The 14,004-nt window shown below is 35.5% G+C and overlaps 1 pseudogene; it reads right to left on the minus strand.

Moving 5' to 3' along the window:
* Nucleotides 1-273: 273 nt before the first annotated feature.
* On the minus strand, nt 274-862 carry LOC134370272 (translationally-controlled tumor protein-like; annotated as a pseudogene).
* Nucleotides 863-14,004: the final 13,142 nt, after the last annotated feature.

Consider the following 14,004-nt stretch of genomic DNA (forward strand, 5'->3'; position numbering starts at 1 on the left):
AGCTTAAACTTTAATAATTGGTATTATATTTAGGATAAGGTAAGTGTAAAGAATGGAGACAAAGATATAATAATTAGAAGATAATAGATTTTTTAAAATTTTTTTATTATTTTATTTATTTATTTATTTTTGAGTTTAAATGCACTTTATTTTTAGACAACCTACATGACATGTTTTTTTCTTAAAAACAATGCCTCCACTCCAAATAAATCATGGTCAAAATAAATGAAGAGCTCAAGATGGCATCAGTCCCATTTGTCTTAAGTCCTGGTGTTGTGTGGATGACAAGCAGCAGCCAGTTATGACGACAGGTGATAGATCCAAAGTAATTGCCAAATGTGTTAACATTTTTCCATTTCTAAACCATCCTTAAAGAAAATCATATATGGGGTCACACCATCCTCACCGTAGTCCAGCAGAGCAACCATGCCATCTGGATTCATGTTTTCACCAATAAAGAATTGGTAGTTTTTGAAATTAGCAAGGATGTGCTTGATTTGTTCTGCAGCCCCTGTCATAAAAGGTTTTACTCTTTCTGGCCTCTGTTCTTCAAGTTTCCCTTTGATTGATTTCATGTAATCTTTGATGTACTTCTTGTAGGCTTCTTTCGTGAAGCTAGTTTCCTGCAAGTGATGGTTCATGACAATATCAACACCAGTGATTACTGTGCTTTCAGTACCTTCGCCATCGGGCCCTTCAGCGGAGGCATTTCCACCAATGAGCGAGTCATCAATGTTACCCTCTGTCCTACTGACCATCTTCCCCTCCACTTCCAGGCACAGCCCGTCCGCGATCTCCCGGATCTTGTAAATTCATCATGGCTGATGAGGTCCCGGTAGATGATCATGATGGCGGCCGGAGGGAGACGACGGCGGCGCTAGCTTGGCAGGAGCCCGGAGCTCGGAGCGAGCGCGCTGGAGCCGGAGCAGCGCTCGGGGGGAGGGGGGAGCGGGCGGAAAAGAGATTTTTTTTAAAAAAAAGGCCAAATGACACCATGTAATAACAATTAGGGGTTCTGAAGTGGAAATTAACAAGTAAACCAAACAGTTATTCCAGATATATTACAATAAAAGATCCATATAATGAGGGAAGAACTGAAATCACAAATGAAAAGGGTGCATAGTTTTTTGGAAAAAAATGATAGAGGACAAATTATAGAAATTCATAATCCCAGTTACATTCTTCACATTAGATGGTAAAATTCTTCAGGAATCCCAGGAGAAGAAGCAAGTAACTTATAAGTGCTAAACATTAAGCTATCATTACAGTTCTATAAATCAATATCTATTGCTTGAAAATAGTTGAGTAGTATGTGCAGGTGTTGAAAGAAAGAACGTGTAATTCTGAAATATTATTTGCAGCCAAGTTGTAATTCAAGTGTAAAAAGCAAATGTATGTCAAAAGTTATTCAGGGGGCCGCCCCGCCCCGTGGCGCACTCGGGAGAGTGCAGTGCTTTGGAGTGCAGCAGCGCTCCCGCCGCGGGTTCGGATCCTATTTAGGAATGGCAGGTGAGCTCACTGGCTGAGCGCAGTGCGCTGACACCAAGCCAAGGGTTGCGATCCCCTTACCGGTCACAAAAAGACAAAAAAAAAAAAAAAAAAAAAAAAGTTATTCAGGGAATATGTGTATCACAGGAACCCTTCTTAAAAAAGTCACTGAACTTTGTAATACAGCCAACTAAAAAATAAATGGAAATGTCATGCAAAAGATGAGTGCCCTTTTCCAAGAAGAACTTATAAGTTAGTCAACAATATCCATTTAGAATGTTAAAAATTATTTATATAGTTAATTTAGGCAAAACATGAATAGCAGTATGTTTTGGGTGGTAGAGTTGCTTAACAGTTTTGGAGCAGAAAGATGTAAATTTTATTCATGAGATGAATTATGATTGAGGACTGTGAAATTAGAATAATGAACATCGAATCCAGTGGTTTCTTAACATGATATTAACTTCAATTATACATGAGAACTACATGGGGTATTTGTCAAAATGCAGATACTTAGGTTCTGAGTCAGTCCTACTGAATCTAATACCATGGATAGAGATTTGAAATCAGAATTTTAAAGAACATGCACCATATAATTCTTATTAACATTAAAGTTTATCATTACAAATCATAATTACTTTTTGTGTCCCTTACCCAATTACTCCGTGCCCTCCCCCCTTTCCCACCTCTAGTTACTATAGGTCTGTTTTCTCCTGAAAGTTCAATGTTGTATTATGGTCTTTCTTTCTTTGTTTCTTAGCTCCCACAAATACTGATAGTCAACTCTATACTCTATAAGTTTGTATAAGTACAAATTTAAAAAATTGTAGCTATGCTTACTTATAGTTGAAGAAACCAGTTTTAGATTGACTTATCTCCAGTGACTTTCCACTTTGGCTTTATTGGTGTTTATACATGGGTTAAACAACTTAGTCTTGTTTTTGCTTTTTTATTTGTTTTTGATTGTTTTGTGATGAATTACGTAACTTTATTAACTCATTTATTAGAGAAATAATTAAAATTTTTGTTAAATCAAAAAAATATTAAAGTTTAATAAACTGGCTGGTCCTATATACCTAATAGGTTTACAAAAGATTTCATGAGATATTGAGAAAGTGTTATATGACTAAATACATTATATTACAAATATGTGAAATATAGTATAGTTTATGTCAATACCTATATAGGTTTCATCAATGGCCAAAATAAGTAATATTAGAATTAATATGTCATAAAATTAATCATCATTATAGATCTATATATACAGAAATATACTTATTATAAAATTAATTTAAACTAATGCTAAATTATAATTTCAGAGGCAGTTATTTCAAGAGTTGAATCATTTGGAAAATGACCTTAGTATCTATTTCAAGGACTAATTTAGTCCTTATGAAATAGTATGTTTTAATAAATATTTGTTAAGTAAATGGATAGGATAGTCTTGGGAATTGTACTTTGCAGTATATCATGTGAAACATAAAATATTTCCATGCATTTTTAATAAAATTTAATTATAGTTGTTTCACTGCATTCTATAGTACATTTATTTACTGTTCATTAAACTGCTTGAGTATCATTGAAGTTTTTACTGGAAAGACTATTGCTTAACATTTCATACTGAATTAATGTAAGTTTTAAACTGAGTCTGTGATAGAGAATATTAAATTTCCTCTATTGAATTTTTGGATTTAAAATACTTCATATTTAACAGGGAAAGTGTCTTCTAAATGGAGCATTTCGAGGTAAACTGTTAGGATTTGCCAAAAGGAAAAGACATTCATTGTTACTGGTAAGATTTTGTAACTAAAATGATGCTGGTTAAACTCAAAGTCAGTGTCTACTGACTGTGAATTGGGTCCATGTGCGTGCTGGCAGGGAACAGTATAGAAAATGCAATCAGATATTAAAAGGGTCAAATTGGAAAGGTTACAGTTGATTTTGGCAGCAGAATAAAATGCTCTGAAGATTTTCTAAAGCAGTGTGTTTAGCATTTATGGGCAGATTGTTTTTATACACTAGGATTCTTATTTGTGGTGTGATTTAAATAGGAATGTGTATACTTAGTCTGCAGACCTCCTCTGAAAAAATTTAAAAGTTGGTAACATGTGGCTCAAAGAGCTGACATAAAAAGGCAAAGTGCCTAAGAGATTAAGTTGCAGTGTTGAGTTCAACAAGAAAAACATATTTGATTTCCCTCTGTACTAGCATCATTATTTTCAACTATTTTTGCAGTACAGGCATTTATCTACCTGAGTATCAGATTGCTCAAATAATTATAATTCATAATGTGGCCACAGGGTCTTTTAATCTTTTAATTGACTACCCTAGGAATTATATGTACATCAAAAGGTAACATTACAGGGAATAATAATGCATCATAACAGAGAGATTGCATTTAAAAAGATTGTTCCCCCCCCCCCCCCCAGTGCTTTCTCATTCTGACATCTGAAATTGCTTTTTCAAATTTGTTGACAGGTTCAGATACCACATAGTTAAATAAGTTTTCCAGTATTTGATGAAATGAGGAAGTTCAGTTTGCAATGAATTATAACTTTAAAGAAGAAAAATAAAGCCAAGAGTCCCACATTCCACAAGTTTGCTTCAGTATTCCTTTAATGAATTTTAATTTCAAAATGTTCCATTTAAAGGGAAATACTAAAACAGTTTTTCTCTTTGCTTTTATTCTGTGAACATGTGAAATCATAAAGAAAATTGGAAGTCTGGAAAGTTATTACCTGGGTATAGTGCTTTACACTGCCTTCTTTAGTTTCTAGGTTTTTGCAGAGGAAGCACTTGGCACAGCTGAATAATCAACCTGCTCTTGCTTTTTATGAACTTTGTGTGGAGTAAAAAATGTTGTTCTTCTGCAAATGAAAATTCTCTAACAATAGTAATTATGAAATTAATTTTGTTATCCGAATAAATGACTACTAGCTGAATTGCGAGATTTTAAATCTCAACCTGTTGGAAACATTGTTCATAAAATTACTGAAAGAAATCCAGGTGTCTGAGTTTAGTTCAACAAACCTAAGAGAATCATATGATCATCATGCTATTTTTTACATTTGCAGTATCATTGTACAAGAAGACAGGTAAAGATTTGTGAACTTGAGGGAGTTCCTGTTTTATTTGCATTTGATAGTGATTTTTCTTCCTTGGCAGTGGCATTTGAATTTCACCAGGTATTCTTAATTCTTTATTATAATATTAATTTCCCTAGAAAAATAATGTTTACCTTAAAATAGTCACATACTGCTTAAGATTATAGATATTGTATTGACATGCCATATGTAGGTTTTTTCCATTAATTTTGGTGAGCACGGAATTTTTCTACAGACTACCCTAGATTGATATGACAGAAACGTCCTCACATTTATTAAACTCAGTATCCATGTTTCTGCAAATTTCAATACAAGCAGAATCAGGACTTGAGATGAACACTTGTAAAGACCACATGGTGTTTTATAGTCTGATAGAGCCATTGCTGTTGAAAGCAAGTTTCAATTTTTAAAATTTACCTTATTATACTTATTATGATTTCATAAAGTTCTACTTTTCTCTAGCCTATGGTCACTCTTTTTGTTTATTTGTTTTCATTTCAGTATTTAGACTGGAAATTTAAAATTAAAATGTCAATACCAGAAACAAACATGTACATTTTCATTCTTGTCTAGGGTAAAGAATAAAATTTTATGTATTTATCCTGGCATCTTGTTACATAAAGGTTCTAAATATATGAAAAAAGTTATGAAATTAAAAAACAGAACATAACTCCATTTCCAAGGCACTGCCTCTTCATTTCAAAGCATCAACTTTGAGGTTTATCAAAGGATTATAGCCTTTGACTCATGTTTGATGAAACTCTAGTCAAGCACATTATCTTAGTCTGTTTCATGTTGTTATAACAGAATACCACAGACTGGGTAATTCATAAATATAACAAATTTATTTTGTACAGTTCTGTACGCTGGGGAGTTCGAGGTCAAGGGATCTGCATCTGGTGAGAGCCCTATTACTTTGTTATCCCAGCAAAAAGTAGAAGGGCAGGAATGTATGAGAGAGCAAGAGAGCAAGTCTACTCTCAATGGTAACTAACACATTCCTGTGATAATGACATTAATCCATGACCTGTTCACCTCTGAAAAATCCCACCTCCCAGCACTGTTGCATTGGGGACCAAGCTTTCAACTCATGAACTTTGGGGGACACATTCAAACCACACCACACAGTGTAACAACACTTCATCAGTATCAACACTAAAGCTTGAAAGATTAGAAGTGACAATGTGAGAAACTTGATACTCTAAAATGAAGCTATTAACTCATAGTTTTAACTACTGACTGTTGGTTATTGAGAGAATGTACCCTGTCCTACTCACACTTCTCTCTTGTGTGCTTATCATAATGGCTGTTATGCAGTAGCCTGCAAGAAAATGTTTCTTGAGTGAATGTTGAATATGACAGATCAGATGTTCATTAACAAGCCATCACCAAATGAGACTTCACATGGCATGCTACTGCCATGGCATATGAAATAAGGCCACTTTGCCCCAAAACACGATGACATTCTTAGTGTGACTGGTATAATTTTATACTAAACATTCATAACAGCTATATTTTGCTGTTTTTAATCACAGCAAAATTTTGAAAAAGCAAACCCAAAAGAAATAAAATCATTTTTACAATACTGAATTTTCTTAAGTGTATTATACCATGAAGAAATCAATGAAAAATAATTTTCAGTAAATATAAAAAAAAAATACATATTTACTTTTACAAAATTTTAAGGCATCTAATTTCAGAAAAGATTTAAATGAAAAATATCAGATAGACACACCTTAGAAAGAATTAGAAATTTGAAATCTTATAACCTTTCAGCTTAAACCTTCACAGTCCACTTTTTTTTTTTTTCTCCCCTAATCCTGGTAGGATAAATTATAATCACTTCCCAATTTTTACATATAACCAGATGCAAAATTTGACATTTTAGTGTCTTAGGGCTTGATCCTTAGTGAAGTAATGTGTGTCAGTATCCAAGTAACACACACTGACGTGTTTCTTGAGTGCACATGGAAAGCGCAGGACAGAGATAGCAAACTCAAATGCCTTCCTATGCCGGAAAGGAAAGTGACTGATTTCAAGCCAGTGTTGAACTGAAGGGATGGACTTTGCCTAGAGAGAAGACAGATGTTTTTTCCTCTGGGTACAGCTGATTGTTGCCATTAGAAATGAGGGTCCGGTGTCACAAAATTAGTTAATAGAATTGAATAAAAGCTGGAAATCAGATGTGTACATAAAGTTTCCTAACTTTTTAAAAGTTCAAAAATAATCTTTAAAATTTTAAAATTATTTTAAGTCCAAAACAAAACCAAACAACAAAAATAGCAGGTCTGTGGGCTGTATATAGCACAAATTTTTAAGCCCTCCCATAGTGTTTAGATATGCACACTTCGAGTATAAACAGAAGTTCCCGACAGCTGTGTTACTTATGTAACTTGGTCCATATGGCATTGAGGTTTTAGAAAAAATAAAATAAATGTAAAACTCTATACTTGAGTATTTAACCTCAACTACTTTCAATGATATGCATATGTAAATGTGTCCTTTGTATTTTATTGTGCTATCAGTAATTTACTGAGTTGTAATTCATATCAGTAAATTTAGTAGATTTTGAGGGTACAGTTTGATGAATTCTGTCAAATAAATACTTGTTAAACCATCACCACAAACAACACATAGACTATTTCTGTTACCCCAGAAATTTCCCTCATCCTCCTTTCTAATAGGACCCCCACCCAAGCAAACATTGTTTTGACTTGTTCACCTTATATTAATTTTGCCTGTATGAGAATCATATGTACTGTTTTGTGTTTCTTTCACTCAAGACAGAATACTTTTTCTGAGATTTTTTTTCCTCCCAGTGCTATGGATGCATAACAAATTACCCAAAACTAAGTGGCATTTAGCAAACAATTATTATATTCATGGATTTTATATGTCAGGAATTCAGAGTGCACAATGGGGAGGTTTTATCTCAGCCTTGAGATGTCTGCAGCCTGAGTTGTAAGAGACACAAAGTCAGGATGGTAAAATAATCTGGAAGCTCATTACTCACGTGTCTTGTGGCTGAGTCTAGCTGTCAACTGGAGACCTCTGTTCCTCTCCATGTGATCCTCTCTACATTTTCTCTTCATGTGGGCTATTTTGGACTTTCTCACATCACCCAGGTCCAAAGGATATTTTTCTCATGCTCAGATTGGGGTTATGACTTATTGGGAAAATATTGCAGAGGTGAAGTGCCATTCTTATCTCCTCATAACAATGGTCAGCAGGAGTTACCGCTGATGATGTTAACCTTGACCAGCTGGCTGAGGTAGTGTTCACCAGATTTCTCCACTGTAAAGTTATTTGTATTTTCCTTTTCCGTATTCTACTCTGTAATCAAGTTATTAAAGACATTCTACACTCAAGAGGTGGGGAATTAAGCTTCTGCGAGAAGAGTGTCTACATAATTTATTCACAATTCTTCAGGAGATTTATCTCTCCTCTTTTTGGTGAATCATTTATCTGTATAGTATTGTAGTATAAGAATCTTACCCCATTCTTGCTGATAGCAGAGGCATCCATTTTTTAAATGTTAATATTATTTTAAGAATATTATTATTATTATTATTGATTGTACATATTCATGGGGCAAGAGCTGACCATCAGCACTGTGCCCAAGATGTAGTGAGTAAATCAACGCTGTCAGCATGCCCACTACCTCAATTGCGGTCATGCACATTGTTCCCCCTCCAAACTCTCCCCAAAGTTCCTCTCTTCCTCCCCCCGCTCCACCGCCATCTTAGCCATCCTAGGTCTATCCTCTGCCTCTGCAAGTTCAACAAGCCACTATGGTCTTTCTTTTCTTCTTTCTTTCTCTCTTAGCTCCCACTTATGACTGAGGACATGTGGTGTTTTTCCCTGTTTTTCCCTCAGTGCCAGGCTTACTTCACTTAACATAATTTTCTCCAAACTCATCCATGTTGCTGCAAACAGCAGAATTTCATTCTTTTTTATGGCTGAGTAGTATTCTATTGTGTATACATATTACATTTTGCTTATCCAGTCATCTGTTGAGAGGCATCCATTTTAAATAGACAGACTGGCACTTGAAGAGACTTCACTGCAGGGCTAACAGCAGGAACTACCAGATAAGGCAATCAGCTACACGCCCCCAAGCATTTCTCCTTTAAGACCACATGGGTGTTTTAAATAAGTGACCCCTTGAGAGACCTACTTCTCCTTTCCAAGTCCCAAATTCATGTTCTTTGCATTTAAACAAAGCAATAGTTACCAACCCTGTGAAACACCAATGACCTCACCTTCTAAGTCTAATGTAAAGGCAAAGCCCAGGTACACACCTGTGTGTTCTCACTCTCTCACCACAACTTCAGTGTGTAGCCCTCAGCACTGCCATGTGCCCTCCAGGACCCGTGAATAAATAAAATCCCTTGTTTCCAAGTTTCTGGTGTGGGCTTTCCTGAAGTCCATTCTGCAATTAAACTAGAAGAAATTTCCCCTGAGGAGAGATGTCTGTGTAATAACCTGAACAGCACTCACTGGGGAGGTGCTGGGTGCTTCCTGCCTTGGACTCCAAGTCAATAGTTTGTTCCTTTTCATTGCTGATTAGTATTCAATTTAACTGATGTACCTGATTTGTTTATTCATTCACCTATTGAAAAACATCTTGGTTGTTCCCATTTTAGGGTGATTATGAATAAAACTGCTACAAATGCTTGTGTTCAATTTTTGTGTGTTTTGACATAAGTTTTGAAAACAGTTGAGTAGTTACTTAGGAGTGTAATTGCTGGGTCATATGGTAAGCCTCTGTTTGACTTTACAAGAAACTGCAAAACTGATTTACAAATGACGGTACTATTTTGCATTGCCACCAGCAATGGGTGAGGGTTCTTGTTGCTCCACATTCTCACCAGCATTTGGTATTTTCAGGTTTTTGTTTGTCTGTTTTAGCTATTCTAAAAAGTGTGTAGTGGTACCTAATTCTGCTTTTAATTTGCATTTTGCTAATGAAAAGCAATGGTGAGTATCTTTTCATATGCTTATTTTCCATCTGTATATCTTCTTTTGTGAAGAGTCTGTGAAGATCCTTTGTCCACTTAATACTTGGGTTATTTGTTTTCTTACTGAATTTTAAGACATATTTATAAATTCTAAGTCCTTTATCAGATATATAATTTGCAAATATTTTGTCCCAATTTGTGACTAGTCTTTTCATTCTTTTAAAAGACTCTTTCAAATACCAAAAGCTTTATATACAATAAAGTCCAATTTATTTTTTTTCTGTTTTCAGTGGATCATGCTTTTGATGTATCTAAAAACTCATCATGAAACTCAAGGCTATACAGATTTTTCTCATGTTTATTTCCAGAAATTTTACAGTTTGCATTTTAATTTATTTTTATTATCCTTGTGTATTAGTCAGGGTTTTCAAGAAAAACAGAACCAATAAAATAATACATAAAGGAGAATATATATATTCAATAGAGTACACACACACAGACACACAATGTATGTGTGATTGTTGAATCATCTTTGCATATTCCTGGATGAATCCTACTTGGTGTATTATTCTTTTTTGTATTGCTGGATATAATATGCTAATATTTTGATTAGGAATTTCACATCTATGTTCATAAGAGTCGTTTGTAGATTTCTTGTAATGTTTGTCTGATTTGGTATGCAGGTATTGTCGGCCTCATAGAATGAGTTAGGAAGTATTCCTCCCTCTTCTGCTTTCCAAAAGAAATTATATAGAACTTGTACTATTTATTTCTTAAAGGTTTGGTAGAATTGAGCAGCAAAATTTAGCATTCACATTTTATTTTTTAGCAAGTTTTTAACAGCTAATTCAAGTTAAAAACATAGTTATGTGGCTATTCAGGTTACTTACTTATGCGAGTTATAGTAGTTTGTATCTTTCAAAGAATTGGGATGTTTTGTCTAAATTATAAAATTTATCGGTGTAAATTGTTCAGTGTTTTCCCTTATTATCCTCTTAATGTCCACAGATTAGTAGTCATGACCCTTGTTTAATTTCTGATACAGGTAATTTGTGTCTTCTCTCTTTGTTCCTTGGTTAGTTTTGCTGGAGGATTATCAACTTGATATTTTCAAAGAATCCACTTTTGGTTTCATTGACCATTTCTATTATTTGCCTGTTTTTTTCAGCTCTTATTTTGAGCATTTTCTTTTTAATGCTTGCTTTAAGCTTAAATTGTGCTTCTTTCATTAGTTTTCTAGGTGAAAGCTTAAATTTTAAATTTTAAATCTTGTTTCTTGATGCATGGATTTAATGCTGTCCTTTGCTTCTATTTGCATTTGTATTCCTTTGTTTTACTGCATTGTATTTTCATTTTCATGTAGTTTAACATATTTTTTAATTAACTTTGAGATGTCTTTTTGACCCATGTATTATTTAAAAGTGTGCTGTTTAATCTCCAAATATTCTAGGATTTTCCACTTCCCTGTTATTGATTCCTAGTTTAATTCCATTCTAGTCTGGTAACACAGTTTGCATGATTTCTGTTCACTAAGGTGTATTTTATGGCCCAGAATGTGCTCTGTCTTGGCAGTTGTTTTATGTGAGCTTGACAAGGATGTGTATTCTGCTATTGGGGAGAATATTCTATAATGTCAACTAGATCGAGCTGATTGATGTTGCCGTTCAGGTCAATTATGGTTTTACTGATGTTCTGCCTGCATAATCCATCAATTACTGAAAGAGGAGTGTTAAAGTCTCTAATTATAATAGTAGATTTATGTGTTAATCTTTGCAGTTGTATCTGTTTTTGCCTCATGTATTTTGATGCTCTGTAGTTAGGTGCATGCATGATGTTAAGGATTGTCGTGTCTTCTTGGAGAATTGGCCCCTTTATCATTATGTAATGCCCCTCCTTATCCCAGATAATTTTCCGTGTTCTGAGGATTAATACTATCTGAAATTAATATGGCTAATCCAACTTTCTTTTAATTAGTGTTAGCATGGTATGTTTTTCTCCATCCATATGTTTTTAGTCCATCTGAGTCTTTGTATTTTAAGTGAGTTTCTTGTAGGCAAGATATAGAAGGGCTTGTTTTTTGATTCCCTCTGACAGTTTCTGCTTTTTAATAGGTGTATGTGGGCCATTCATTGTAAAGGGATTATTGCTATAGTTGGATGACTTTCATCCTTGTCTGTAACTGTTTCCTGTTTGACATATTTCTTACTTCTTTCTCCCCGTCTGTTTTTCTGCCTTCTCTGATCTTAAATGAGCATTTTATATAATTTCATTTCACTTCCATTTGTTACGACATAATACCTGTTATTATGCATTATTATTTCACCTGACATTCTCTAAAACATTTTTAGTGGTTACTCTAGGGTTTATAAGAAACAATAAAATGATTTAAGTCTACCTTTCAATAATACTATATTTACTAAATGTAGTGCAAGTACCTTAAAACAAAATATTCCCAATTCCTCCCTCCAGCAGTATATCTTCACTGTCCTAACTCAGGGGTATATCAGCTCTCCAGCCCTACATCATAAATTAGTTTTCAGGGATCTTGATTGTCTTGCCTTGGTACCCTTCCACAAGATATCACACTGGTCCATTTACATTGGTGACATTATGCTGGTTGGACCTAATGAATGAGAAGTAATGACTACGTTAGACTTATTGGTAAGATATTTTCATGTCAGAAGGCAGTAAAAAATATGGCTAAAATTCAGGGACCTTCTATCTCAGTGAGATCTAGTGATCCAGTACTGTGGGGCCTGCCAAGATATTTCTACTAAGGTGGGGGATAAGTTGTTGCATTTGGCCCCTCCTTGGAACCAATAAAGAGGCACAATGCCTAGTGGGCCTATTTGGATTTTGGAGATAACACATTCCTCATTTGGGTATGTTACTCTGGCCCATTTACTGAGTGACCCAAAAAGCAGCTAGTTTTGAGTGGGGTTCAGAATAAGAGAAGGCTCTGGAACAGGTCCAGGCTGCTGTGCAAGCTGCTCTGCTACTTTGGTTATATTTATGATCCAACAGATCCAGTGGTGCTTGAAGGGTCAGTGGCAGTATTGGGATGTTGTTTGGAGACTAGGATTTTGGAGCAAGACCTTTTCCTCATCTGCAGACGACTACTCTCCAGTAGAAACTAAATGCTTGGCCATGGGCCACCAAGTTACCATGCAACTTGAGCTACTTATTATGAACTTGGTGCATCTGACTCGTCAAGCCGTATAGTTGGGAATACACAACAACTTGATGTGGAAGTGATATATACATCATAGGGCCTGAGTAGGCCTAAAATGTCACAAGTACATTACATGAAAAAGTGGCCCAAATGCCTATGGTCCCCCACTTCTGCTATACTGTTCTCTTTCCCAGCCTGCACTTATGGCCTCCTGGAGAGTTCCCTAGGATCAGTTGATAGAGAAAGAGAAGACTTGGGTCTGGTTTACAAAGGTTCTGCATCATATCCAGGCACTACCCAAAAATGGAGAGCTGCAGCAGTACAGCTACTCTGTGGAACATCTCAGAAGGACAATGATGAAGAGAAATCTTCCTCGTGGGTAAGACTTCAGGCAGTGTACCTAGTTGTGTCCTTTGCCTAGAAGGTGAAATGGCCAGATGTGTCATTATATTCTGGTTCATGGGCTTTAGATAATTTTTTGGCTGGATGGTGAGGAACTTGAAAGAAACATGATTGGAAAATATATTAAAAAGTTGAGGAATTTAATAATCAAGAAGATAGATTGACATGTTCTATTGTACCAGTCAAATTCTTTCCAAAACCACCCCTGTCATAGCCGATGGGCTCATGAAAAATGTGCCCATGGTGGCAGAGATGGAGATTATACATGGGCTCAGCAACATGTACTTCCACTCACCAAGACAGACCTGACTATACCCACCTCTGAGTGTTCAATGTTTCAGCAGCAGAGACCAACACGGAGCCCCCAGTATGGCACCATTCTCTCAGATGATCAAGTAGCTATCTGGTGGCAAATTGATTAGATAGGACTGCATCCATCATGGACAGAGTAATGTTTTGACACTTACTTTGGATATGGATTTGCCCACTGCAGGCAGTGGTTCTGCCAGTATTAACACCCCTGTACTTACAGGATGCTTTTTTCATGGTAATGTTATTCCACACAGAAGTGTGGAAGCATCTCCTTAAGGAACTGACTTCATAGCCAAAAAGTGCAGCAGTGGGCCTATGCTCATAGAATTCCATGTGTTACCATGTTTCCCACCATCCCAAAGCAGCTGACTTGATAGAACAGTGGAATGGCCTTTTGATACTCAATTACAGTGCCAACTACGTGGCAATACTTGCAGGTCTGGGGTGATATTCTTTAGAAGGTTGCATATGCTGTAAATCAGTGTTCACTATAAGGTGGTGTTTCTCTGATAGCTAGAATTTAAGGGTCCAGAAGTCAAGATTTGAAAATAAAAGTGCCACTACT

The sequence above is a fragment of the Cynocephalus volans genome, chromosome 2 (genome assembly GCF_027409185.1).
Source record: "Cynocephalus volans isolate mCynVol1 chromosome 2, mCynVol1.pri, whole genome shotgun sequence".
Taxonomy (NCBI): domain Eukaryota; kingdom Metazoa; phylum Chordata; class Mammalia; order Dermoptera; family Cynocephalidae; genus Cynocephalus; species Cynocephalus volans.